General features: G+C 44.6%; 1 protein-coding gene across 3 annotated transcripts in view; it reads right to left on the minus strand.

Moving 5' to 3' along the window:
* Dab1 (DAB adaptor protein 1) overlaps positions 1-14,769 on the minus strand; it is a 1,164,537-nt gene that overhangs the window by 227,561 nt on the left and 922,207 nt on the right. The window lies entirely within an intron of this gene.

A 14,769-nucleotide genomic window follows, 5' to 3' on the forward strand; every position in this document is an offset into this window, starting at 1 on the left:
TCCTCTCTCTCTCTCTCTCTCTCTCTCTGCTCTTTTAATGCTCTCTCTGATACCAATTCACTTTATTCTTTTCAATGAGCATTTATCCAATTTAAAGTCAATGAAAAATAATGTACATTTTTCAACAAGTTTACATTAAGCACTGCAAAAGTGCTTGTGTGCTACTTAGTGCCAATGGCTCTGCAGCATGGAAAGCATTTGAATATGAGTGTAATTGGAGTCCAAAGGGGTTAGCAGGAAGCTGGCTTTGTTCTGCAATTTAGGTAACTAAGAGCTTGTTAGAGAGGCTTGCAGGGAGAATGGGAGAGAGGCAGGGAGAAGAAAGGAGGGAGAGGGGCAGAAAGGGATGCTTAGTTAAGGGGAACCAGAGGTTAAAGCAGAGGACAGAACATGATCTTTCACCACAGCCTGGAGGATGAGATCCGATCACACTTGGTAGCCAAAAGAGCAGCTCCTTTCTTTAGCTCTCTTAATTCCCAGCCTCCTTGGCAAGGGTCTAAAATGTCATAGAACGCTCTCAAAGTGAAGACAGTGACCATGGGCTTATAGTTTACCTCTACCTGCTCCCTAAGTCTAAACCTCAGGACCTGGGTGTTTCCTCCTGTCTCTCTTCCTGTTTGCTGTTCCCTTACTAAACTAATTGGTGCCCTGCTGTGCCAGTCTGTGGCTTGAGAGTCTTTCTTTTCCTAAAAAAGGCAGGGCCAGGGGCATGGGGTGGGGGAGTGTGAGTTGAAGCTGAGGTCTTGTTTTCACACTGTTTCTTTTGCCTCTAAAACCACACTTCAGGGTCCACGATCCTTTTGGCCCTGGTGCTGGCCAAGGGGCTTCTTCAAGAGGTAAAGTGTGTAAACAGAAAAAGACACAAGTGTTCTGAAGTCAGAAAGGCCTGAGTCTAGGATCTCCTTGGAGTCCAAGGAGTAAGACAAAGGTGTCACAAGTGTCATGCTGCGCGTAATCCGGGTGGGGCATTCTCCAGACATCATGGAAGAGTGGGAGATAAAACTTCGAGCCCTTCAGTTCATGAGTTTCCTTCAAAGGAAGAGAAAACTTTTCTGTCCATTTGCAAAAATAACATAATAAACAGATTAATACCCGATCTCTTTCCCCTGTTTATTTCTCTTGGAAAGGTATCAAGTCACGGGATGGACTATATCTTTATATTTTAAAAGGTTCAAATCTTAAAAGTTTAATTAAATATAATCCCAAATATTTTGATGGCTCATATACCAGGTTACATGAAAAGAGTCTGTGGAGATCAGAGACCTTAACGTAGGTACACAACCTTCCTGGAAACAGGCAGGGAAAATACTCCTGGTGTTAGTTTGAATTGTCCTAACTCTCAAGAGGGAAGGCAATGATCCATGACACCAGATGCCAAGAAACCCTGGACACAACATCCAACATACTCCCTGGAACTGTTATACCCACAGGGTAAGGGAGCTGGGGTGCAGAGACACTAATTCCTAAGAGTCACCGATCAAGGAGTATCAACAAACCCTGAGTTTCCCACCTGTGCCCTAACCAGCAGAGCAGGCTACTGAGTTCCAGAGTCTGCACCAAAATATAGCTATGGGCACCAAGCACTGGAAGACAGGGATGTTGAGGTGGGATGGGACCTGAGCCCCTGCTCCCGTTCCGACATGCTGGGTCCCACTGCTCCTTAGTCACCTGGCCTCTCTCCTTCTTAGCCTTCAGCACTGCCTCCTCAGGTCCACCGTCTCCACCACTGCACGTCACAGCACCCACAACAACTACTGCACCACAGTCGCCTCTGCAGTCACAGCACCTAGCGTGGCACCTGGCACGCAATAACTCGGCAAACGTTTGTTAAAATAACGAGTCCCTTTTCACTTGAGTGTGCTTTAAGGACAAGCTGCTATGGTGAGTGACTGGCACTGTGTTCTTTCTGGTTGTCCTGATATTCCTGTTGATTAACCTGTAGACGAGGAAACAGGCCAAGAGAAATTAAGAGCTATGGATGGAGCAAAATTCAAATTCAAACCTAGGGTGGTGTGACTACGCAGTGGTCCTTAGGTATGGAACTCTGTCAGGCAGAAACCAGAAGACGACGAAGGATGCACTCAGGCCAATTCCTCACCACCACTGTATGTGTCAGGGATAAATGTAGTGAGTCATAGAGTGTTGCTGGGGACACCATCCTCCAGCTGGTCACTTGAGGAGGTGGGCTCCAGCCAGCACAGTCCTTTCCCATCCACCTTTCTATTCCCAGCTCTCAGCTCAGGGCCTGGCACATGGAGTGCTGAAGGGAGGCTTTTGAGCAGAACAAACTAGTGCATAAGAGACTGGGAAGTAAAGGCAGGGATGAACAGGGGGACTGTGCAGGCCAGGAGGGGCCACAAGGGATGGTACTTCAACAAAGAAGTGGCAATTCTGCACTCGGTGTCTCCGGCTTTGGTTTTTATTCATTCCACCGGCATTTACTGAGTACTACTCTGTTTACAGCAAAGTGTGGCAAGCCCCAACCATATGTTTTAAACACATTCCTTTTTCTGCTTAGAAACATGCTCTCCCTCTGCTACAAAGACAGTTACATGAATCGAGGGGCAGTTTGTACTCTGTGTTACACACAGGGTTTTCGCAGGAGTGAACACTTCCACTGAAAACCGTCTCTCTACTGAGGAATGTGCTTGTTGCTGTCAATAATGCCCTTTACCTAATCACAAGGAAAGATGGATGCCTGGCGGCCAACTTCAATTCCACTCCACACCTTTGTTTTCCGAGCTCAGAGGACCACCCTGTAATATAACTCACATCTCCCGTCTTTGAGCTGAACAGATCTGACAGCTAACATTTTGCTGCTTTATTTGACCTTAATCTGCTCTTGAACTTTGTCTACTGTTACTGGATAACCAGCAACTGCAAAGTGGGAGAAAGCAAGGTGCGTAAGGCCTCGTTCAAGGCGCCGGTGTCCCTTGCTGCAGTTGAATCCCCTGGGGCATGATGGTTCCTCTTGTCTTATCTCAGGACCTGCATCTTCTGTCTTCCACTCACCAGTTATTCTTTCAAGCTACCCGCTGTGTCACCATATGAACCAAATGAAATTTTATAGGAAAAGGTATATGATCTGATTACAGAAAATCAGCATAGCTTAGACTAAAGAGACCTAAATTGAAATCTCAGTTTAGCTTCTTACAAACTGTGTGACCTTAGCCAAATGACTTCACCTCTTCAAGCCTTGGTTTCCTCATTAATATGGTTGAGATAATAATGCTTAACTTCTAGGATTATTATGAAGACAAAATGAAAAGGTAAAATAAAAATGTCTGAACAGTGCTTAGAAACTTGACCTAGGGAGGCTGCTCTTGTTAGCCTAGTATTAAAACACTTATCACGATTGTGCTGCTAGAGAGTCATCATTATTGTGTGATTGAAGGATTTAAAAGTTTCGTTAATATTTTAGAAGATAATAGTGCTCTGATTTTAAATAACATAGACAAAACTATACTTGGAAAAGACCATAAAATAGAACAGTCATTTAAAATTTTCCTGTTATAAAATTCTTGAAAACAAACTGTTCTGGTGAATAACGATAAAACTCCAAAGCCATAAATAAAACATTTCAGCACACGTCCCGGTAGGTAAAGCCAGCGGGAGCTTAGACATCCCACTTGTGGGGACATGGAGATGGCGGGATGGTGATTTCTTAGTAAATGTTTTAAAAGCCCTGTGCTCCTACACTGCTGAGTTGTATCAGTAGTACACCAAGGCCTCATTTGTCAACTTGCTATCTTGAAAAATCATCTGCATTCAGAGGAACACAGTAAGAAAACGTACCTCCGCATGGAAGTACACAGATAAAAGTCTATCTCCAACCAAGAGGCTTATTTAGAAATTTGATGAAAAAAAAAAAAAAAGCCATGGGGATCCAATCAAATGCTTTGATTTCAAAAAGACAGGGAGGACAAAAGAGGGACTCCATACATCGTGATGGGTACCAAGTCTAATTACCAATGAAAGTATTAAAAATTTTAAGACGTGGTCAAATGACGAGGTTTTTGCTGTCTGCGCATCTGTGCATGCATATGAATACATGAATATACAAATGATACATTTTACTACCAACCCATTAAAGTTAAAACATCCATCTTCATCATATCAATTTCATCACATTAGACGCTGCCATTCTAATCCGGTATTGATAAGAACAAACAAGGCCTGGAATTTTACACCTGGGTGCATTTCGTTTTGTTTCTGTTCAGTGACAGAATTCAATATGACACAGCTCAGCGTGACAGCATCAGGCTGGGACTGTCACCTTAGGGGCTTATACATCTTTAAAATTCTCACAAAAGTGAAATTGACTGACAGCGAAGCAAAATGATGCTTTTAACTTGAGTTGGAAGATCAGAGAAGTCAATGAAAACACTCAGAGTTCGTTCAGGCTCTTCAGTGAGGGAGCTGTGGCCTTTCAGGCAAGCTGGTGGGATGCCAGGGACAAGTCTGAGGGACACCTCCACACAGAGGCCACGGTGTTGAGTACTACAAGTTTCATACACTAGTTAACAAAGCAAGTTTCCACTTATTTCATCAGAGGGATGACGTACAGGAAATAGTAAGTGACTGGGAATGACAGGCGCCACGTTAGATCCCTTACAGATGGATGACCCAAGAGAAGTCACTCACCCAGTGGGGGGTCTTCACTTACTCACTTACAAAGTGAGGTTATGGAAATATTTCCATTGAAGGTTTATGGAAATTTCAGATCAAAAATGTCATATGTAAAAACTAAATTCCAAAGGGCTATATAAGGTTAAGGTTTTATTGCATCTGTAACTGTGCAATTTCGTTTTTCATTGTTACCGTGACTATGTGATGAGTCTTCCACCCAGGCAGGGCCGGTGCATGCATACATGATAGAATGTGAAGGGCAGGTAAGATTCAGTGCTAGGGGGGTCTGCCTCCCCAAATTACATCCTCTACATGACAGCGTCCTGCATCCCTCTATACAACTGCCAAACTGGAGTGATACCCTGGCCATTCCTCTATTGTACAAATGATAGATTACTCAGTTTTTAAGGAGAGGCGTGTGGTCCAAGATCAGGTGGTTAGAGGTTAAATCATCACAATAATGACCACAATATGAAAACTAAAGCATAATTACTAGTAATATAAGACACAAGTGTCCTTTTGTTATATATAAGAAGGTTCGTTCGTTCGGACTTGACCATGTCTTCTGAGAGAGGTAGGTTATTGTTACTTTTGTTTTAAACAAGGGGAACCTGGCACTGCAAGAGGCGCAGTAACCTTCCCAAGGCTGAAGGGTTAGTGGCAGAGTTGGGATCAAGGCTGGATTTGATCCCAATCAGATCACTTCTGCCATCCTTCACTGAGCAGAAAAGGCACAGAAAATGCCACACTGAGGGCCTGGGGATCTGGCCAGTGAAGTGTGGCTCAAAGGGCACTGAGCAGGGACAGCACAGGGAAGTGACCTCTTGCAGACCCTGTTGTTTAACCTATGAAATGAGGTTGTTTAGATAACCACGGATCCTTCCAGCATTTCACCATATCCTCTTGCTCTGCTTGCCGGTTCCCTTTGCCTCCTGATCTCTTTCTTCCCCTCTCCTTCCTCTTAGGTCTTCCTTGTCTATAACTTCATCAGCCATGATTGTGCAGTTAGGCATGGCCTATGCTAGGGGCTGGGGTCCTAGCAATGACTCTCACCTGGTCTCTGGCCTCTATACTTAGAATGCAGTGGGAGCAGACGTAGGAATGGGTCACTGTGATGCAGAGGGGTCTCCCAACTGCAACAGGGACATGGAGGAAGAGGGCTTGTCTCAGTCCTTGGGGCAGCTACTATGACATACCTATGACTGGATAACTGATAAGAACCACAAATCTATTTCTTATAGTTCAAGAAGCTGGGGAGTTCAAGTTCAAGGCACAGCACCTGCTCTTGTGAGGGCTTCCTTGCTGAGTCCATATATGGCAGAAGGTCATGCTAGCCCAAGTCTGCAGAATATCTCTTTTATAGGCCTAAGTCTTAATTCCTTTAACAAGCAAGGAGCCCTCGTGGTCAGTCTTCTTAAAGGCCCTACCCTTAATATGGTCACACTGATGTCCCTGAATTTTGGAAGATACACATTCAAACCACAATAGCCGGACACTTTGGTTTGAGGGGGATCAAAAACAGCTTCGAGAGGAAAGATTTTTGTCTGTCATACTATGGTTACTAAATCATCATTTTTTTTTTTCCTAACAGTGTAAGCAGGGGTTGTCCAGTATGGTCATCATGAGTCAATAAATCCCATCCCAAAGCAAAGAAACTTGACATTTCAGTGGGCCTTCCCAGCCCAGGAGGGAGGAGACACGATTTCTGTTTCAGATTAATGAAATAAAACACAGTGAAAACCACCTGGAGATTTTTAGATCTGAGCACTAAGAGAAATGCAGGACTGTAGACAGAAAGACAATGAGCCCAGTAACCACTAGAACATCATCCACATCTGGGACCCAACAAGAAGCCCTGCCACGGCTCAGAGAGGCCTTAGTTAATCACAGAGATGGGTGTCTAGGGTTGGATCCTGCACTGCCATCTCCCAGGCTCCCACGCTGTGAGGAATGTACAACATGAGCTAGATGCAGAAAATGCAAGAAAAGCAAAGTTTCCCAGTCAGACAGAGAGCAAAGTCAACCAGGGAAGAATCTGCAAGTAGAAGCTCAATAAAGGAAACATGTGTTCCCTGGGACGACTTGCTAGAACAAACCAACTGTTCCCATTAGTTAACACTGTACTCAGACATAAGAGGAGGAAATAAGCATGCCATTCAGTACTCTGGGTCTCTGAGCAGTCTCTCCCCCTGGAAATTATGCACCTGCAACTGTGTCCGGTCTGAGCTTCCTGAAACCTGTAAATTTCTGGGCATACAGTTTTCCAGATTTGAAAGAACTGTCTTTGTGTTGGCCTAGGAATTTTACGTTCAAGCACTCTTCATAGAAATCTACCAAATCCCCATTAATCCAGTGTCTAGTCAGCTCTGACGATCTCTAATAATGATTCTGTAACCTTTCTGAGAAGGTCATCCCTCTTCTAATGGAAACACAGTGCTCACTGAAAGTAAAAAATCACCTCCTTCCTTTTCCCTCTCCTCCTCGGCCAGGCTGTGGCGGCAGGGCTGATCTGCTTGCTTTCTTTACACTAGCTCAGACGGGTGCCACACCAGCCCCTGAATTTCAGAAAGCCCTTTTTTGGACAAAGCCAAGCCCAGAGTAGCATCTGTGTATGAAAAGACAGGAGGGAAAGGCACCCTGCTACAGCTTGTGATGAGCATAAGGACCCAGGGGTGGGTGAGTCTCCTGGGATCCGAAGCCCTAGTGACTGGAGAACCGAGCAGTTAGCACAAGCAGACAGGAAAGAGCTAACCAGAATTAATCCAGGAAATAGGTATCCTTGAGGTTTACCCATGCCCACTGCTGTTTGCATGGATATGATGTGACCATTTTAAATTGCTGCTAGAGGATGAATGATGACCTTTAGAAATCTAGTATGCAGAATTGTCTTATACTTCAGTTGACAAGTTGTGTAGCTGTAAGAAACCTTGAGAAGGTTACCTACCCTCCCTGATCCTCATCAATAAAGTGGAGTAAACATTCCTTCTCTGTGGGATTAACAAGAATTAAATGAATGCTGGACCTCTAGCATGGTGCCTAGGGTATGTTACATAAGTCAAAAAGAGAGATTCCATATAATAATGTATAAATGTAATTTTACCAATACTAAGATTATGACACTCCCCCAGCACTGTGGTGTGCAGAAGAAGTTATAGGTGAACTCTGGATATCCTAGGTGCTGGCATTTTCAAATATTCTCTTAGCCTCCTTATATAAAAGTTGTTTCTATCAGACAAGTTGTTGCCAGTTTAGCCCTGGGCAAAATTGTCACTGTGGGTTGAGGCAGACAAAGTCCTTGTCCTCAAAGAGTTTTCAATCTACTTTGGGAGAGAAGTCTTACTCAAAATTAAGTGCTAGATAATCATCGCCAATATGTTTACAATACCTCTTCATATGTCACATCATGGTTGACAATGTACGTTCACACAAATTTCCTACCAAGATTTTATCATCCTATTTTTATAGATGAAAAGACTGGAAATCAGAAAAAGTTTTAGAAACTGCTCAGAGACCCAGAGTACTTGATATACTGCAGGACTGGGGTTTCTACTCAGGCTCTCTTCATCTCAAAGAAATGCAGGCTGGGCTAGTTCCACTCCATCATTCAACCACTCTCCACTGGGCCCCCCAGGACTTCTTCTCCGGGAAGGAAGAAGGAAACTCCTCTCAGCAGGGGCGGCATCACTCCTAGTTTCTTCCTGAAACACCTATTTCAATCACAGCACTTAAACCACTTCATGTTTTAACTGGCTTCTTAAAGCTCCTGGAGGATATGACTCATGAATGGGGCGGGGGGCATGTTCTTTAAGTTCTACATTGAAGTGCCTCATAAAGTCTGATCTTAACTCTCATGTTGCTTGGCCGGCTTCATGGGACCTGTGTGACATCTAACTGCTAGAAGAGACTGGGCAAATCCAGACTGGACTCCCTGGCAGGGGGCATGCAGCCCTGAATAACATATCTCTATCGGTTCAAAAGTGACACTGGGGCAACTTCGATTTATGTCACCAGAGTCTTTAACTGTAGAAATGTAAAAAGAAAAAGAACCCTCATAAACCACCTGAGGGGGTTGGGATAAGGGAAGACCTAAAACACATCCCTAACTTTCACACAAAATAAGGACAGGACCTCAGAAGACATCTGACAGAACTTGCATTCATAGCCACAGACTATAGAAGCTGGCAGTCAGTATTTACTTAAGTGATAAAATTATTTACCTAAGACATGGTTTTAATGTTGTTTTTTGTTAATCAGGGACAGTTGGTGACCCCCAATCTAAAGAACACATTATTGGACTTGCATTCAAACTTTTCTAAGCTGTGATCACACCATTTACTGCCCCCTTCCCCACTATCAGCTCTGCCTCCCCATCCCCTTAAGCTGCAGGGCTCCAATCACCAAGCCTTTGTCTAGAAACAGGTAAGGTGACAGATGCCACTAGGCACCAAGGATGAAGACCTGAACAAGAGCCCTGGCTAGCGGGGGACTCCCAGTTACAGAAATGTGATGAGGGCCATAAAACCTGCTGCAGAGGAGGGTGTCCTGCAAAGCCACCCAGCTGGTCCTGATGGTCAATTAAGGTAGCTGCTGTGGGACAGGCTGGGGAAGAACCTGAAGGCAGAGGGCGAGGCTTCCCCAAACACACAGAGGAGAGGAAAAGCACTGTTGGTCTTAGATCCTCTAGACTAAAAGCCCTTATTACACCAACATTTCCTACCCTGTGCCTCCCAACCCTACCTACTTGGGAAGGCCCAGCCCAATCACATCAGCTGTGTATGACCTTCTTTCCTTGCTCTCCTGGGTAGAAGCACCCTTTTCCTCCCTTGGCCTGCATGTTTCCATGGTCCATATCCTGGCACATTCTGCTGTCAGCTCCAATTCACTATGACTAGAAGACAAAGGGATTAAGTGTCCCAAAGAGAGCTGGGTATGAGGGCAGGTGGCAGAGGACAGGGAGCTATTTTCCACAGAGTGGCTCTGGTGAGACAAAGGATGCTGGATGTCTCTCTGTAGGGACCAGGGTAGCCACAGGGGTGCTCATCTAGCTAGATCATGGTGCCCCACTCTGGCTGGAATTAATCACTCAGGGTGAAGGCTAAGGCTTTGTGGCCACAGAGATGCTCTGCAAAGACCAATCTTGGTTGGTGATAATCTTAGCAAACCACATTAAACTCTCCTTTTTTCTATTTTATTGATGCAAGATAGTGTGTGCCTCTAAAACGGACAGGAATTGGGAGCTAGGAGTTTAAACTAATCATTTCAGACTTTGAGAATTTCATGAATTAGTGAAATTCAACAACAATGAAACCCTCAAGGACCATGACAAAGTTGCTGCTTTCATATTTTCTCCATCAAGAATATTTTCACAAATGTCATCTACTATTACTATCACTTCTTTTTCAAAAAGAGAGATACTTCAATATTAAAAATCAGAAGGATTATATCAGTACATAAGGTAACCTTTCCATTTAATCAATATGGCTTTGAGAGAACTCTGCCATATTGTTCTTCTTTCTCTCATTTTGAATTAGACTAGTTCAGGTTAAGTAAATTGCCTCTGGAAAGTCTATTTATGTGGAGTACCTCTCCTACATCAGACCCACCCTAAGGTGACTCACTGTGTCACTTCTTTATATCATTCCCTCCCCTTCTGGGTGCTGACCGAACCTGACACATTCCAGAATATGGCAAAAATGATGGGATGGCCATTCCTGGGAATGCAGACATCAGATGAGACTGCTTTAGCAGCCTGGAGTGACAGGCATCTGCTGGCTTTAAGAGGGTCTGCAAGGGGGCTGCCATATGGCAAAGAACTCCAGGTACCTCTGAGAGCTGAGGTTGACCTGTGGATAGTAGTCAGCAAGAAAATGAGAACCTCAGTCCTGCAGCCACAAGGAACTTAATTCTTCCAATGACCACATGAACCTGGAAGTGGAAACTAAGCTCCAGAAAGGAACATGGTACAGAATCCAGAAAGGATTGAAGTACTAAGAAACCTCAGAGCACAGAAAACTGCTACATTGTATCCAGGCTCCTGACCGTGGATGCTGTGAGACAGGAAGTCTGTGGTGTTTGAAGTCATTACCTTTATGGTTTGTCATGCAGCAACAGCTGACTAATACATTATACTACATGGCTCTTGAGGGGAGATCTCACAGAGCCAGGGTTGTCTGTATATAACTTCCAAGACATAAATGTTCCAGATAGAACTGGTGTCCTGACTCAAGGCCATCAGTAATAGTGTCTCCCTTCTATAGGTCTCAGACATTTAGCATCCACAGGAGCCAAATGTGACATGGGATCTTTAAAGTTTCAGAAGTCTTCTGAAGGGTTCTTGTGGCTGTGGCCATATTGCTGTGACCCTTCTGGAAAGCCAGGAGATCTTCCCCAGGACACAAGTAAAAAAAGCATACATGGACTATAATATAAATCAGACACCTGGTTGCATTGTGTCATCCTGAGCTCTACGATAAAACCTCCCAGGAGGGATGAGTGGGGTGAGGCAGAAAATGGGGACCTGGATGGTGATAACCACAACCATGATCAACATTAGCACAGCACGCAGACTTCATCAAAGAAATCTCATCTGTTGTCACGCGGAACCCTGGCAGCAACCTCCTGAGAGCAGGTGTTCTTAGCACATCCACTGTACAGTCAGGGACACTAAGGTTTAGAGAAGTTATGAGGCAGGCTCAAGGCCACCTGGTCAGTAATAGTGGGAAGATCTCTTTTATCTGAGTCTAGTGATATTTTGAAATCAAAGTGCCCAGCACACTGGCACTTAGACTCAGGACTTACGGAACTCACAATCCCCATGCCCTTCCCTCCCAGTGACTGCCATTCTTTGAGGATGGCAACACAAGGACACTCTGCCTGTCCCTCAGCAGTCCTACCTGCCCTACTCTGGCCTTGACAGATACATGTGTCATGTGTGTGAAACGTCTCAGAGAAGGGAAAAAAAAATCTGTACCTTTTCCTTTTCTATCCAAAGTGCCCCAAGACATGATCATCTCCTAACTGCAACATTGCCCTCTGCTTCATATTTAAAGAAATTTTCTTCCCTAAAATAGAAGTACACAAACTTCCATATTTTTTTCCTCTCTCCTTTCACTGGTGTTCTCATTTATTTTTCTTTGCCCAAAGTGATCATTTAGGAGCCCTAGTCCAGGAACTAGCGTTTTTTTTTTTTTTTTTTATTGCTCTCCAACTGCTAGGCTCTGTTAGGCCCTTTATAAATGTTTTCTTATTAGATCCTTACCATGATTCAGTGAAGGTAGTATTATTATCATTACTGGTGTTCCTCCCCCCACACCCTAGAAAAAAGAGACAAAGGGTCAAGAAGTAAAGATTTGCTTGAGATGAGAGAGAAGAGCTATAGATGGGACTCAAGCTCATGTGACTCGATGCTCTGTCTGTCCTTTGGTTCCTTTTTCCTTCTTTCCTTTCTTCTTCCCTTTCGTCCTCCCCTTTTCCTTTCATATATGGGAACAAATTGCTTACACTGGATATGGAAAGTTCTGGTCCTCGCCTAAGGAGCTTCAATGTGGTGACGACATAAATGCCCTAAGTACTGTGGTAGCGGGAAATACAAGGCCGTGCATGTGTGGAGGTGGTCATGGCTGGCGGGGGAGACTCAGCCCAGCTAAGTCCTCAGAGAGAGCCAGGAAGAGGAGGCCAAATAAGCACTGGCAAGTGGAGTCAAGATGTAGGTGTGGGGTGCTGCCCGTAGGGTGGTCAGCGTGCCTGGGGTGAGAGCGTGAGGAATGGTGACCAGTGCTGGGCCCTCCTCTGATGCTAAGGGACCCGGACTCAATCTCTCGAGCTTACCCTTGCACATTGAGCTCTTCTACAGAATTGTAGGAGAAGAGGCACTCACACCTGCAACCCATTCTCATTTGTTCTATTTCTCAACAAAACACCAGTTGTAACTCTAGTCCCTTTTGACCCCACTTAAGAAATCAGGGAAGTCATGATAGAAATGACTATATCCAGTCTACCTTTCACTCTAGAGAGTTAACAATTTGCAATGATTTGTACTTGTTAGGAAAATGCATATAACACACTGACTGGACATGGGTGTCTCACGCCACATGCCTCCTGAGCATTAAGGCACCCTGCCCTCCTTCTGCAGAGTTCCCTCCAGTGTGTTGCAATCTCCTGTCTTTTCTTTGAATGCTCCTGCAGGAAGGCATTCCCAATGGCTGACATATACAGGTTCCTTTACATTTTCTCTTTGCAGCTGAAACAGATCTCTGCTTTTGTGTGACAGGAAGCAATGGCAAGGCCATTGGGAGGTGCCACCAATGATCATTTGCTATAGAAGTAGAAGCCGGGAAGGACCAAGAGGTTGAGGGACTAAACACCATCACAGACAGTGAGGTTTCCCAAAGCACATTTAGAGATCCCCTAGTGAATTTATTTTATTTTTTAGAGAGAAAAAAACTAGGTTAAAATAGATTCTCAAAGCTGAAGCTGGTTACTGAGGACGCTGCACCATGTGATAATAACAATGTTTTGATCCACAGCAGTATCTGCCAGGGACATGCAGCCCAAGCCCTTCTCCAGAATCAGAAACTTGGTTTGCTGGCTTAGAAACTGAAGACAGGTTGCTGTCATTCCATGGCTGTCATTTCCCCTTCAAATTACCAGTGACCAGACTGGAGTCCTACCTCTGGCCTGTATGCTCAGCTGAGCCATGCATGTCATTAGGTGGAAAGAGAAATCAGGGCACTACCACATTCACCTCCTTGTTAGTTGCTAGATGAAAAAATCTATCCACCCCAGGACCTGCTGCCTAGGCACACAGTAAGCAGAGGCAGGCAGATGTCGCAGGAACCCCAGAGGTGTTATAAAAGAACTGCAAAAGCCAAGAAGAAATCAACTAGAAGAGTGTTCAGTGGATTTTCAGAGGGAAGTATTGCTTAGTAGCCAATATAGAGACTGCGGGATGGAGACCTCCGGCCTCGGGTGGTTGACATTCTACTCATGATCCACCAGTGGGCAGGGCCTGAATTCCACAGCCCTCTCCTTCCTGCCACCATGCTTTATTAGGCTAGCCAGAAGGATACTAAGGGAAGAACTGGTTTGCATGTCAGAAAAATATGGGTTCCATTCCTGGATCCATTATTTACTAGCTAAGTGACTTTAAGTAACTCACCCTCTCTCTGATTCTTATATCTTCCTTCAAAGTACTTACAAAGCATCTCACATTGCACTTAAAACATTGGCACTTGTTGCTAGCATTAATCATCCTCAATTAGACTAAAAGTTCCTTAAGGGACAGGCACCACATCATAGTCTTATCCCCAGTACCTAATGCAGTACCCAGAACACAGCCATTGCTCAGTGAGTACAAGTGGGTGAACAATGAATCCATCATTACTTCAAAGGTTTGTTGTGGAATAAGTAAAGAGTCTGGTACTAGATGCCCTGATGTGGGCCATGAATAAATATTTATCTTGCCCCCCATCTCCTGATCACTACCTGAATTCTGAATAGATGGCCATCCTTGACTGTAGTGCACCAGATGCATCTTCCCAATCTTCTGTCTGGAGAACAGGATTAGCCCATCTCCATCCTCCTTTTGGAACTGGCAGAGGCTTTCTTCCAAAAGATGAACCATCCTGAGCCAAGATGCTGCTCACTTACCAGCCCACACCACCCAATACCACCAAATAGCCAGAGCAGCCTTGGTCATCAACACCAGGCTGAGTCACACCACAGTGCTCTGCATTTTGGGGGTTGGCATTTCACTTTGGGGAAGGTTTGGAGACTGATCAATTCCCCTAGTCCTGCTTTAAAAATTCACCCATGGTATAATGATTTAAAATATGTGTGTGTATGTGTGTGTGTGTGTGTTTTGTCCCTGGTCCATGGCAGAGCTTTAAAATCCCTTGGAATTCCCCCCAATAAGAGAGCTTTGCTAGGCTAACAAGGTGATTCCAAGCAGGATCCTAAGAGAGTTTCAGGATTGGGCTGATCACCAGAAAGACCAACTACAATGAGAGAGCTAGGGACATCTGGCCAGGCCCCCTGATCTCTGGCCCTTTCCTGAGTTCTGAGGCATTCTAGAAAATTATCCTTTCTGAGTGGGGTCATGGAAACTTCCAAATTTGTAGTCAGCTAGGTGGAAGTGCAGGT

Source organism: Marmota monax, unplaced genomic scaffold (assembly GCF_021218885.2).
Source record: "Marmota monax isolate L192 unplaced genomic scaffold, Marmota_monax_Labrador192_F-V1.1 WCK01_AAM20220418_F8-fsc00023, whole genome shotgun sequence".
Taxonomy (NCBI): Eukaryota; Metazoa; Chordata; class Mammalia; order Rodentia; family Sciuridae; genus Marmota; species Marmota monax.